Source organism: Nycticebus coucang, chromosome 3 (genome assembly GCF_027406575.1).
Source record: "Nycticebus coucang isolate mNycCou1 chromosome 3, mNycCou1.pri, whole genome shotgun sequence".
NCBI classification, from domain to species: Eukaryota; Metazoa; Chordata; class Mammalia; order Primates; family Lorisidae; genus Nycticebus; species Nycticebus coucang.
Window position 1 is genome coordinate 117,490,077 of NC_069782.1, and position 10,144 is coordinate 117,500,220.

Sequence of the window (10,144 nt, forward strand, 5' to 3'; positions counted from 1 at the left end):
CATAGCACTTTGAGAGACTGAGGTGGGATGATCACTTGAGGTCCTGAGTTAAAGTACGTCATTTCTGGGAACTAACTCAAAGCATCAAATAATGCATCAAGCAATTAGTTACAACTCCCCTCCTTTTTTAGTTCATTCTTCAATCTTGTGGAATTAGGATGTTGATCTATCTAGCTGCTTCCTGCTGAAATGAGACATAGTTGGGATATGAAGACGTTGGGCCTATAACCAAAACTTTGTGGTACATGGATTCTGTGTTGCTCCCCTCTTCCCACCAAGGTGACCATAAGAAGTACCCATCCCCATCTGGGATCTCTCCCAGGAAATATTGTCCCAGTGTTTTTCATATGGAATCTCCATCCTAAAATACCTTTTAGTCATCTTTTTTCATTTAGACATTTATAAAAACAGTTTTAGGAAGCTGATCCAGAAGTGAGATAGACTAGCAGAAGAGGAAGTAGCCTGATATTTACCCATCTGGCCAGCGGTTAACCAAAAGCTACCCTTTTGTTCTGGTAAGGGCAATACATAATGCACAGCATAAACAGTCACCAGTTGCCTAAGGGTAAACATTTTAGGCTTCCTTTAGCCTTCTCTGAACAAGTGTTCAGGGAAGCAGGGTAGAGGTTGCTTATGATCCCTAAAAGTTTGGGTCCATACCCTGAGTCCAATTCCTTGCCTTTCTTCTTGTTTTTTTCAAACAAAAGGTCTTATGTATTTATGACTGCACCAGCTTATTAGTGAAGAGCATATAAACAAAGAGAAAGATGACAGCGACCGTGATACAGCATAAGTATGTGTCATCTCATGTGCAATTCCTTATAGACTCAGCTTGGTTCTTCTCCAGTGTCTCCTCTTCTTCAAGTTGTACCTGATTTTATTACCAGTTTCCATTCAAATCCACCTGGGAATGGGACTATTTTGTTTTTGTTTCTTGGCTAGAAACCGTACGATTCTGAAAGTCTTATGAGAGGACATGGCAATAAACGGGACTAATCTCATGCACCACATGGAGTAGAGAGTGAGAGAGGGCTTCCTTGCCTTTCTTAAAATGAATAGGTCAAAAGGCTTATATAAATTCAGGAGCCCCAATGTGGAGGCAGTCATTAATTTTTAATAGTCAAGAAAGCATTCTGCAGCCAAGTAAGTAGTTCTTTATTTGAGTAAGTATTCCCTTTTGAGGCTTTATAGAGAAGTTTTGTTATTAGCCTAAAGTTAGAAATCTAAATCTGGCAAAATCCAGCAATACCCAAGAATCCTCCCAACTGCTTGTGGGTGGTAGACTGTTTTTTGATTTACAGCCTCTCTCTAATATGGAAGGAGGTTCTGAGTTTCAAGAGACAATTCAAACCCTAAGTTATTTGGCAGCGGGAAGTGATATCGGAGGTGTTTTTGTTGTTGTTGTTCTTTGTATCCTTTGTTGTCCAGTAAATTCAATACAGTAATGGCATGGTGCCTCAGTTCAGCTTCAGTCTCACTGGCTATCAGAGTATTGTCTACATATTATAAAATAATTTCCTTGCTTAAAATGATTTCCTCCAAATCTTTGCCTAGAATTTTCTGAAGACTGTAGGGGCTTCCCATTCAAAAGCAAATAGTACTTGGAACTTGGGGGAAAGAGGAATGCAAAAGAAAGCATCTTTTCAATCTATTACTGAAAATCAGGCAAATTTTCCAGATGAGAATATCCTCTTTTATTTGGTTTATTGCTCATAGGTCTTAAATAAACTGGTATTCCTGGCTTCGGAGTTCTTTCTTTTTGACCAACAGAATGGGGCTATTACGAGGCACATCTCACATCCCTTCCCTTTATGGCCAGGAACTCAGTTTTGACCTTATTTCCTTGCTTGCCATCCCCTGGGCCAACAGGGGGTCCATTCAGTTGGCAAAGGAGGTGTCTAAGATGTTATTTTAGTTTACATTTTTTCTCTTTTGGCTGAGATTTGCCAGAGGCAACATCAATGGCCAGACTTTTCTTTGTCTTATCATTGCTGGGGTGGTGGACTGTTTTTTGATTTACAGCCTGTCTCCAAAATGGAAGGAGGTTCTGAATTTCAAGAGACAATTCAAACCCCAAGTTATTTGACCTGCCCTGGTTCTATCTTATTCCTCCGTGGGACCCTGTGGCCAAAGGACTTAAGTCAAAAGGCTTACAGCCAACTAAATGTTCTAGGCCCCATAGGAACAGAGGTAGACAGGGATTTATTAAGCTTTAAAACCTTATCAGCAACATAAAAGCAAAAAACTCAAACTCTAAAAGCAGAGTTATGAAATTAATGTGTTTGTTAGCATCAAGCTACTGTTAGTCTTGTAGGAATTTGCTATACAAAACACAATCATTTGTTAAAATCATTTGCACTAAGGATTTAGAGACTCTTGATCAGAATGAGAAAACAACATTTTAAACAAAGGTTATAAGTCCTGTGTACTTCTGACAATGACAAGAAAGTGAAAACTTACAGGAAGCTAAACAGTCAAATTTTCTAGATTTTGTGGACATTTGCCAAAGATGTTAAATGGCTCAAAACATTTGATCAGAACAGAATCACAAGTTAGTGTAAAATAATAGTAATTTGAGGGCGGCGCCTGTGGCTGAAAGGAGTAGGGCACTGGCCTTGGCCAAAAACTGCAAAAAAAAAAAAAAAAAAGTAATTTGTTTAACCAAGAGTGATAATCAGAAGACTTTAAAGGCAATACAGAAAAAAACCTTAGCTTTTTAAAGCTCAGTTTTCCTACATCATCAACAGCTTAAAAGAACAACATGGGAATTATCTTAGTGAAACATAAAATTGTTTCTCAGGCCAGTTACCAAAAAGTAAAGAAAAACCTTCTTTATTGCAATTGTTTCTTCATATGGAAACCCATTTAGACAACTTGGAAGTCAAAGTTCAAGAAGAGGGTACCAGAATTTATCAGTATAAGAAGACTGTGCCCAGGGTCATGAATGAACATTATATTATGAAGAAACAAGAACCAGAACACTGATACCTTGAGAAAGAGAATATATTACAACTCTTAGTAACAGCATAGGAAGATTTGTGATCATGTTGAATAATTCAGACATATCAAGAAGTTGAGAAGAAACATTGTTTTTCAGACCTGTAAAGTAAACATTTCAACATGGGACCTTAAGAGCATACTTAACAACCAGAAGCAGGAAAACGGTACAGGAGTCAACACAAAGCCTGGGAGAGGGTTATCATCTGGGGCCTTCTCAAAGGGAGGAAAAGCTGAAAGCAGGAAGACACAGGGAGTTGAACTCAGATATAGATCTGAGGAGCTTCAAAAGAAGCAGATTACAGAGAACCTCTCGCAATGTTATTACATGTATCTCATTTACATTTGCCTAATTTATTTTAGCAGTTTATGTAACCTCGATAGCCTGTGAATATTACATGTACAACCAATGGGATTAATTGTGCCCTCACATTAATGTGTAAGCAAATTTAATATCTAAACATATTTTCATAAACAAAATTGGGGAATGAATTTTAAAGCATAGAAAAATCTTCACCAAATATAGTTTGAACTACCCTGTTTCTCCGAAAATAAGACAGTGTCGTATTTTAAGGTGTGCTCCCAAAGATGCGCTAGGTCTTATTTTCAGGGGACGTCTTATCTTTCCTGTAAGTAGGTCTTATTTTCAGAGGATGTCTTATTTTCAGGGAAATGGGGTATTACTTTTATACTTAAAAAAAAAAAGTCTTACCACAATAACAAAGTATTCGATCAAGACTTGCTATTCTGAGCAATGTAATATCTTTAAGTTCTATAAATACAGTAGAAGTTTTAGAACACATCCTGCTTAAAGATGTTAATTAATTTGATCTTTCTAAAATACCAATACCTAAAAATAAACTTTATTGACATGATATAACCTGACTATAGTCCAAATAACATTAAATCTTAGCACTTCAAATAATAGCTCAAAGTCATTATATATGGATATATTATATATATATATATAAATTTTCAAAAGGTCAGACCAAGCTACATTAAAAATAATCTAATTGGCCTCAAAACATTTTTTTCTACTTAAGTGGAAATTCAAGTCCATGTACATGTAATAATTCCAAAGAATAAAATTGTTCTGGGATTCTCTTTGGATTCTAAGAATTTTTGAAACAAATTACTATACGAAAACTAACAGGATTCTCTTTTAAAAAGTTTTTCCAGGCAAAGGCCTTTGCTATGGCAACACACAATGTACACGGAACAGACTAGGTTGCAATCAGTACTCAGAAAGAATGACAAAAATTAAAATATCTTCATAAACCTTTGACCATAGTTTCTGTTTTTGTGCTTTCATTTACTTAGAGTTTTACTTACTTACACGTACTGACGCTTATTTTTTATTTAGGCATGTCTTCATTATTGCTTGAGTAATAGCCTTAAACACACAGGTAATTTTGCAGGTAACTTAAGAGATTTAGCTATTTTTATTTAACCAGCAATATTAACTTAGTAAAAATCATACAAACACAGATAATTTATTTTTTGGCTAGCTTCTGACACCTTCAAAGATAAAAATGACCAGTAAAGTCAGGCAAAAATGTGTACTGACATTTTGAAGACATTTTTATTGCTATTTTATCAATAATTTTTAAAACCCAGCTCCAAAGATTACTAAATTCATGTGAACTTGAAAAGTATTGGGGCTTAGTTGGTTAATTTATGAGAGCTCCTTTTATTTGTAAACCAATTTTGATGCCACGTAGACATATAACACATATACATACATAAAACACATTTAAATAATATACAACACGCAAGCAGAATTTTAATAGCTTTTATCTCAGAACTCTAGCCATGACAGCCTCTGAAATTCCACCCAAAAATCTGTACATTTTGCTTTTTTCTGTTCCTCTGTTTCCTTTTTTCAAGGCATTCCAGTAGGCCTTCCAGCATCTCAGCTAGGTTGCCTCCATGGATGGAGAGGTTTTTCAGTCTCTTATACTGTGGGACAGAGACGTCTTCCAACCTGTCACACCTTAGGACAGGTTAACCTTTTAGATCTTAGAAGCTGCTACAAGAGAAATTACCATCAAAGGTGTCTTTCAACATCCCAGACTTTGAACTGTACTTATAATATGATGGGCAGCAAATTTAAAGTAAGGAAAAGGCAAATGGAGACAAAGAGCTTAATAGACCATGTCACACACCAAACATTCAACGTAAAGAGATGTTCAAAAGGTTGGAAACAAAGGAATTGCAGTTTCACCTAACAAGCCCTGGGAATGCCAAATCAAAATACTTAGGTTACTTCCCATTCTCACTAGCCAAAAGGCTGGGGACTTATCCAACCCCAAACAATTGGAAATTCTTTCAGAATTCCCCAAACTGAGAGGTGCAGCCCCCACTGTGCTGTACCTTAGAACAGTCCTTACCTGCTAGGACATAGTGGTTGTTAGCTTCGGTCTCGTGTTTTGTGGGCAGCCTTCTTTCCCTCAGAGCCAATCAGAAAGCAATCACCCAGAGCTTGGAGGCTGGTAAGAATGCAATGGAGGTCAGCAATGGTGCTACGGTGGGATAGTCTAAGCCACTGGCTGGCAAATATGACCAGGCAGTTGCTAAGTGTAGCTTGTGGTTTCTCCCTGCTCCATAGCCACTGGACTATGAGCAATGCCATCCCTGATAAGCCCCCATAATTGTTGTCAAAACCACAAAGGTCTGGGGTCCAGTATCTCATCACACAAAAATACAGTTATTGAGATGGTGAGAATTGCCAGGGAAAAAAGGAATTTTTAATATGACAGACATCTTGCCAGAGAATGGGAGAAGCTGCCTCAAATTATTCTCTCTGGCTATGAGAGATTATGGGCTTTTAAAGGAGGGGCTGTGTACCTTGGGGCAGGTCATGGTGTGTCCCACAAGGGGCTACGTGCATTGGAGGAAGGTTGTGGGGGATGGCGAATCTTGGTGTCAGGAAGGCTGCCCTGGAGCCTTCAGAATCTCAACTCTTTGTTTTGTAAAAATTAATCATTTCAGGGCAAGCTTGATGGCTCACACTTACATTAGCAGCACTTTTGGAGGCTGAAGTGGGAGGATCACTTGAGGCCAGAAGTTTGAGTCCATCATTTCTGGGAAACAACTCAAAAGGTCAAAAAGTCAAGGGGCAGGATTATAAAAAGCATATAGGGGTTCATGGAACCAGTTACACGTTCACTCAACATTAGTTTATTGAGTGGCTGTTATGTCCTAGGCACAATTCTAGGGCTGATTCTCCGCTTTTTACTGAACTGCCCCTTTCATTTTGTATACCATGTTTTCTAACACAGAGACAACCTCTTCTGTTTGTCATATAAAAGGAAGATCAAACATACTGGAAATGTTTTCCTGCTATAAGCACACCTTAGCACCTGATCCCTGATGAGCCATCTGATGGCACGGGAAGGAGCTAAGGTAGGGAATGATTCTTCCTAGTTGGAGAGCTGGTCTCTGTCAGTGGCAAATGTCTTGCTCAAGGGACCCATACTTTGGTATTTGAATGAATGCTAGGCTGAGTTAATACTATCTTGTTTTTAAAACAATTCCTGATGTTTACCCAGTAGAAGCAAAACTAAATAGTGCCAGACACTCCAAATGCATGAGTCAAAAGGATGTGCATCCCGATGCCCAACTCTTAATGTAAAGAAAAATGTTGGCTTTTACCCTGTTGGCTGCCCTGATGGCAGCTCCCAGTCTGCCATCACCCTGCATTCTATCCTGCCAGGAATGGGCACTGGACTAACAGCGGTTTGGGAGAAAAGCTTCTGAATTCCAAGATTCTTCTGTGCTTACTTCAAGTGATTTTTACGCTAACATTGCATCAAAGCTCTTTTTGACAAATAAATTGCCATATAAGATTAAAAATAATTTGGGGGGCAAGATTTCTACCAGGAATTGAACAAGCAATGTACTGTCCTAAGCTGGTTCCAAATTCCTAACGCATCTGCTTTGTACAGTCCCCATTTCATAAAACTACAATTCCTCATTTGTCTGAGTTCCTTCTGCTTGAGTGCTAGAAGAGTCACACCCCTTTATTTCTGGCCCTAAAGGCACCTTCTCAAGTTTGGGAAAACCTCTCAAATAAGAACTCACAAAAGCCCTAAATAATGCAGTTGTTGCGAGAATCCTTGTTAAATATTCAGCAAGCCAACCCCTTGACTTTCCCCATCAGGGCAGATGTAAAACAGTGGCCTCCTCTGCCAGTTTCATGACAAGACCTCTCCAGCCCTGTTCTCTGTTCCCACCAGCACCACCATCTTGAATTCAGATACTTTTCCTAGTTAATTGAACAGATATGGCCACACAGCAGAAATTGATGTTTTACTTGTTTGTTTAACTATTTTTATCTTAAAATGCATCATGATTCTGTGGTTCAATTTATAGAAATTTCTAGATTCAACATGCTGTCGTGTTGGGCCTTAGTCTAACTGTAAATCTTTTCTCTGGTCTGTGCCTAGTTTAAACTTAGATTATTTTTTTATTTTGTTCATTTATTTATTATTATTATTATTTATTATTTTTTTTTGCAGTTTTTGGCCGGGGCTAGGTTTGAACCCACCACCTCCAGCATGTGGGGCCAGCGCCCTACTCCTTTGAGCCAGAGGCGCTACCCTTTGTTCATTTATTTTTGATACTGGATCTCTATGTTGTTAGGTCACTTTAATTTGTAAGTAACACTATACTGACTTCATTGGCTTATATTATTATTAACTGAAAATTGGGGTTGGGCAAGTCGCTGCAGTTGGGGACTGGGAGTGAGGGCACAGCAGTCAGGCAAAGAGCCCTGAATACAAGAAAACGAAAAGAGACACCCAAATCAGCTGCCTTTTTCTCCAGTCATGTGGGAGCTGCAATTCCTTTTTTTCTTTCCTTTACCCACCACAGGTCCCAGATTAGGGCTAAAGGGAGATCTGACCATATAAAACAATGTAAAACTCAGTTATCCTGGTCTGAATGACCCACAGTTACATACATGTGTATAATATTTTTGCATTCAATGGCATTGCTTTGAATTTTCTGTTTGGTTATTGGGGCACTGTTTTATTTCATTTTTTATCTTTACTTTTATCTTTAGTTTTATTTCCATCTTATCCCCTATTTTAGAAAAGGAGTATTCTGGAGTGCACTTTATAAATTCTTCTTTTAAAAAGTTGGTCTGTCATTTTGGGTGCCATTTGAAGAGGCTGAACAAATGAATGGAATCTGTTAGCTTTTATCTTTCCACAAAGTTTATATAACTGTTAAAAGACATTGGTTACTGTTATCTTAAATGGGACATTTTGCTTGACTTGAAAGTAGGCAAAAGTTAGTATACAAAATCTAGGAGTGTTTAGGAAATTTGGCTTGCTCAATGTACTTTGTATTGGACTCAACAAAACTGCCCCAAATATCCTTCCATCTCCTCTCTCTTCCTAATTCTTACATGTCAGGCTAAGACGACACTACGGTCTATGTATGCTAATTATTCTCAATCTAGTTTGTAGGCCCCAAATTCTATTAGCACACATATGAAATTTAAGTAGGCGTGAGCAAATTTCTACTACCTCTATTATTATTAACATAATTACTATTTCTAATTATAGTAATTACATTATGATTAATATTACTATTAATAATACTAATTGATCATGGTTACCCATTATTGAGCACGTACTATATGCTGGTGACCAAAGTATTTAGATTTATAATTTTATTCAATTTACTCAATAACCTTATGAGATACTGTCATTAGTCCCAATTCTGGGTGAGGAAACCAAGGTTAAGAAAATAGGCTGAGAGGCTCATACAATTCAACAAAGCTGAGAGTTCATGTAACTAGTAAATTACAAACTTTAAGATTTAAATCCAAGTCTGTTTAATGTCAAAGTTCATGGTTTTTGTTTAGGTCCTATTAACTGACAGTGTTAGCCCTATATCTAAGGAATAGAAATAACATTATCTGGGAAAGTCCTTTTCCCTGGGCCTGATCACCTAGCTCTGGAGGAGCTGCCCACATTACAGTGTACGTAATGTATCCCTGAACACTCTTGTGGGAACGGGGCACCACCAGTTTTGGGCATCAGACAGATTCCATGTTGCTGCTCCTCACATTTTGACTGTTCATTATCTGTCAGCCCTTAATTTTTACTACTTGTTCAATACTTAATTATGTTTGGGGAAGAAGAAATTAAGGGTATTTATTAAAATAAGTTGGAAATCATGGGAGAAATCATAAGAGCCACATAATTCTATACTGTGTTTTAGTAAATTAAGCAGTGATGAATCTGTTTATGGCTGGATTTTAGCACATCAGTAAGAACAAATATTAAAAATAGGCTCTAAGTCCCAAGGCTTCAGAGTGGAAAGCCTCTTCAATCAGTGCTCAAACTGCCTTAAAGCAAGACAGGGAATTTTTCTGCCTAACATAATTGAAAAGTTCAGGCATAGTTAGCTGCAGGTACAGCTCGATCTAGGGGCTCAAATAATGTCACCAGACATCTGTGTCTCTCCATTTTTCATTTTTGTTTTCCTCTCTTATCTTAGTATGCAAGAAGATTCTCCCTTTAGGGTGATATGATGGCTTCCAGAAGCATCATGCTTACAATCTACCAGCTTTCAAATCTAGCAGAAACATGGCATCTCTTTCCCAATAGGTCCTGCAAAAATCTTGATAATCACACTTATTGACTTGTGCTGGGCCATACATCCACATCCGTAATCTATTACTGAAAGCAGGGAGGAGCACTGATTAGACTGGAGCTGTGTGCTTTCTTCTGGAGCACAGAAGTGGGATGAACACCCTCCAACTTTAGTAAATGCTGGAAATGTGGAGAAAGACAGGAAAAGGGGGGAATCAAAGGAACTAACCAACCAAAGAAACCCAAAAATAAACAACAAAAAACCAGGTGTCCACCATGCTTTTATAGAACTTAATGTCTCCATCTGAAAATAAATCAAACTCCCTGGTGCCCACTGCTGCGAGGCAATGTTAGGGTAGCTAAGCAGGGCTCTGGGCATTCCAGAAGTTCAGCAGGCTAGAGGCTGCAGGAGCTACATGGGAAAGCCTGGCTCAATTCAAGGGGAGGAGGATTATGTGAGGGGTGGCGATGGACCAGGTTGGAGAAAGAACAGATTGGTTTTCAGTCATTCCTTTGGGATGCTTATTAAAAAAAACCTT

General features: G+C 38.2%; 1 pseudogene; it reads right to left on the reverse strand.

The window, feature by feature from the left end:
* Window positions 1–819: 819 nt before the first annotated feature.
* Window positions 820–978, reverse strand: LOC128580458 (60S ribosomal protein L39-like; annotated as a pseudogene).
* Window positions 979–10,144: the final 9,166 nt, after the last annotated feature.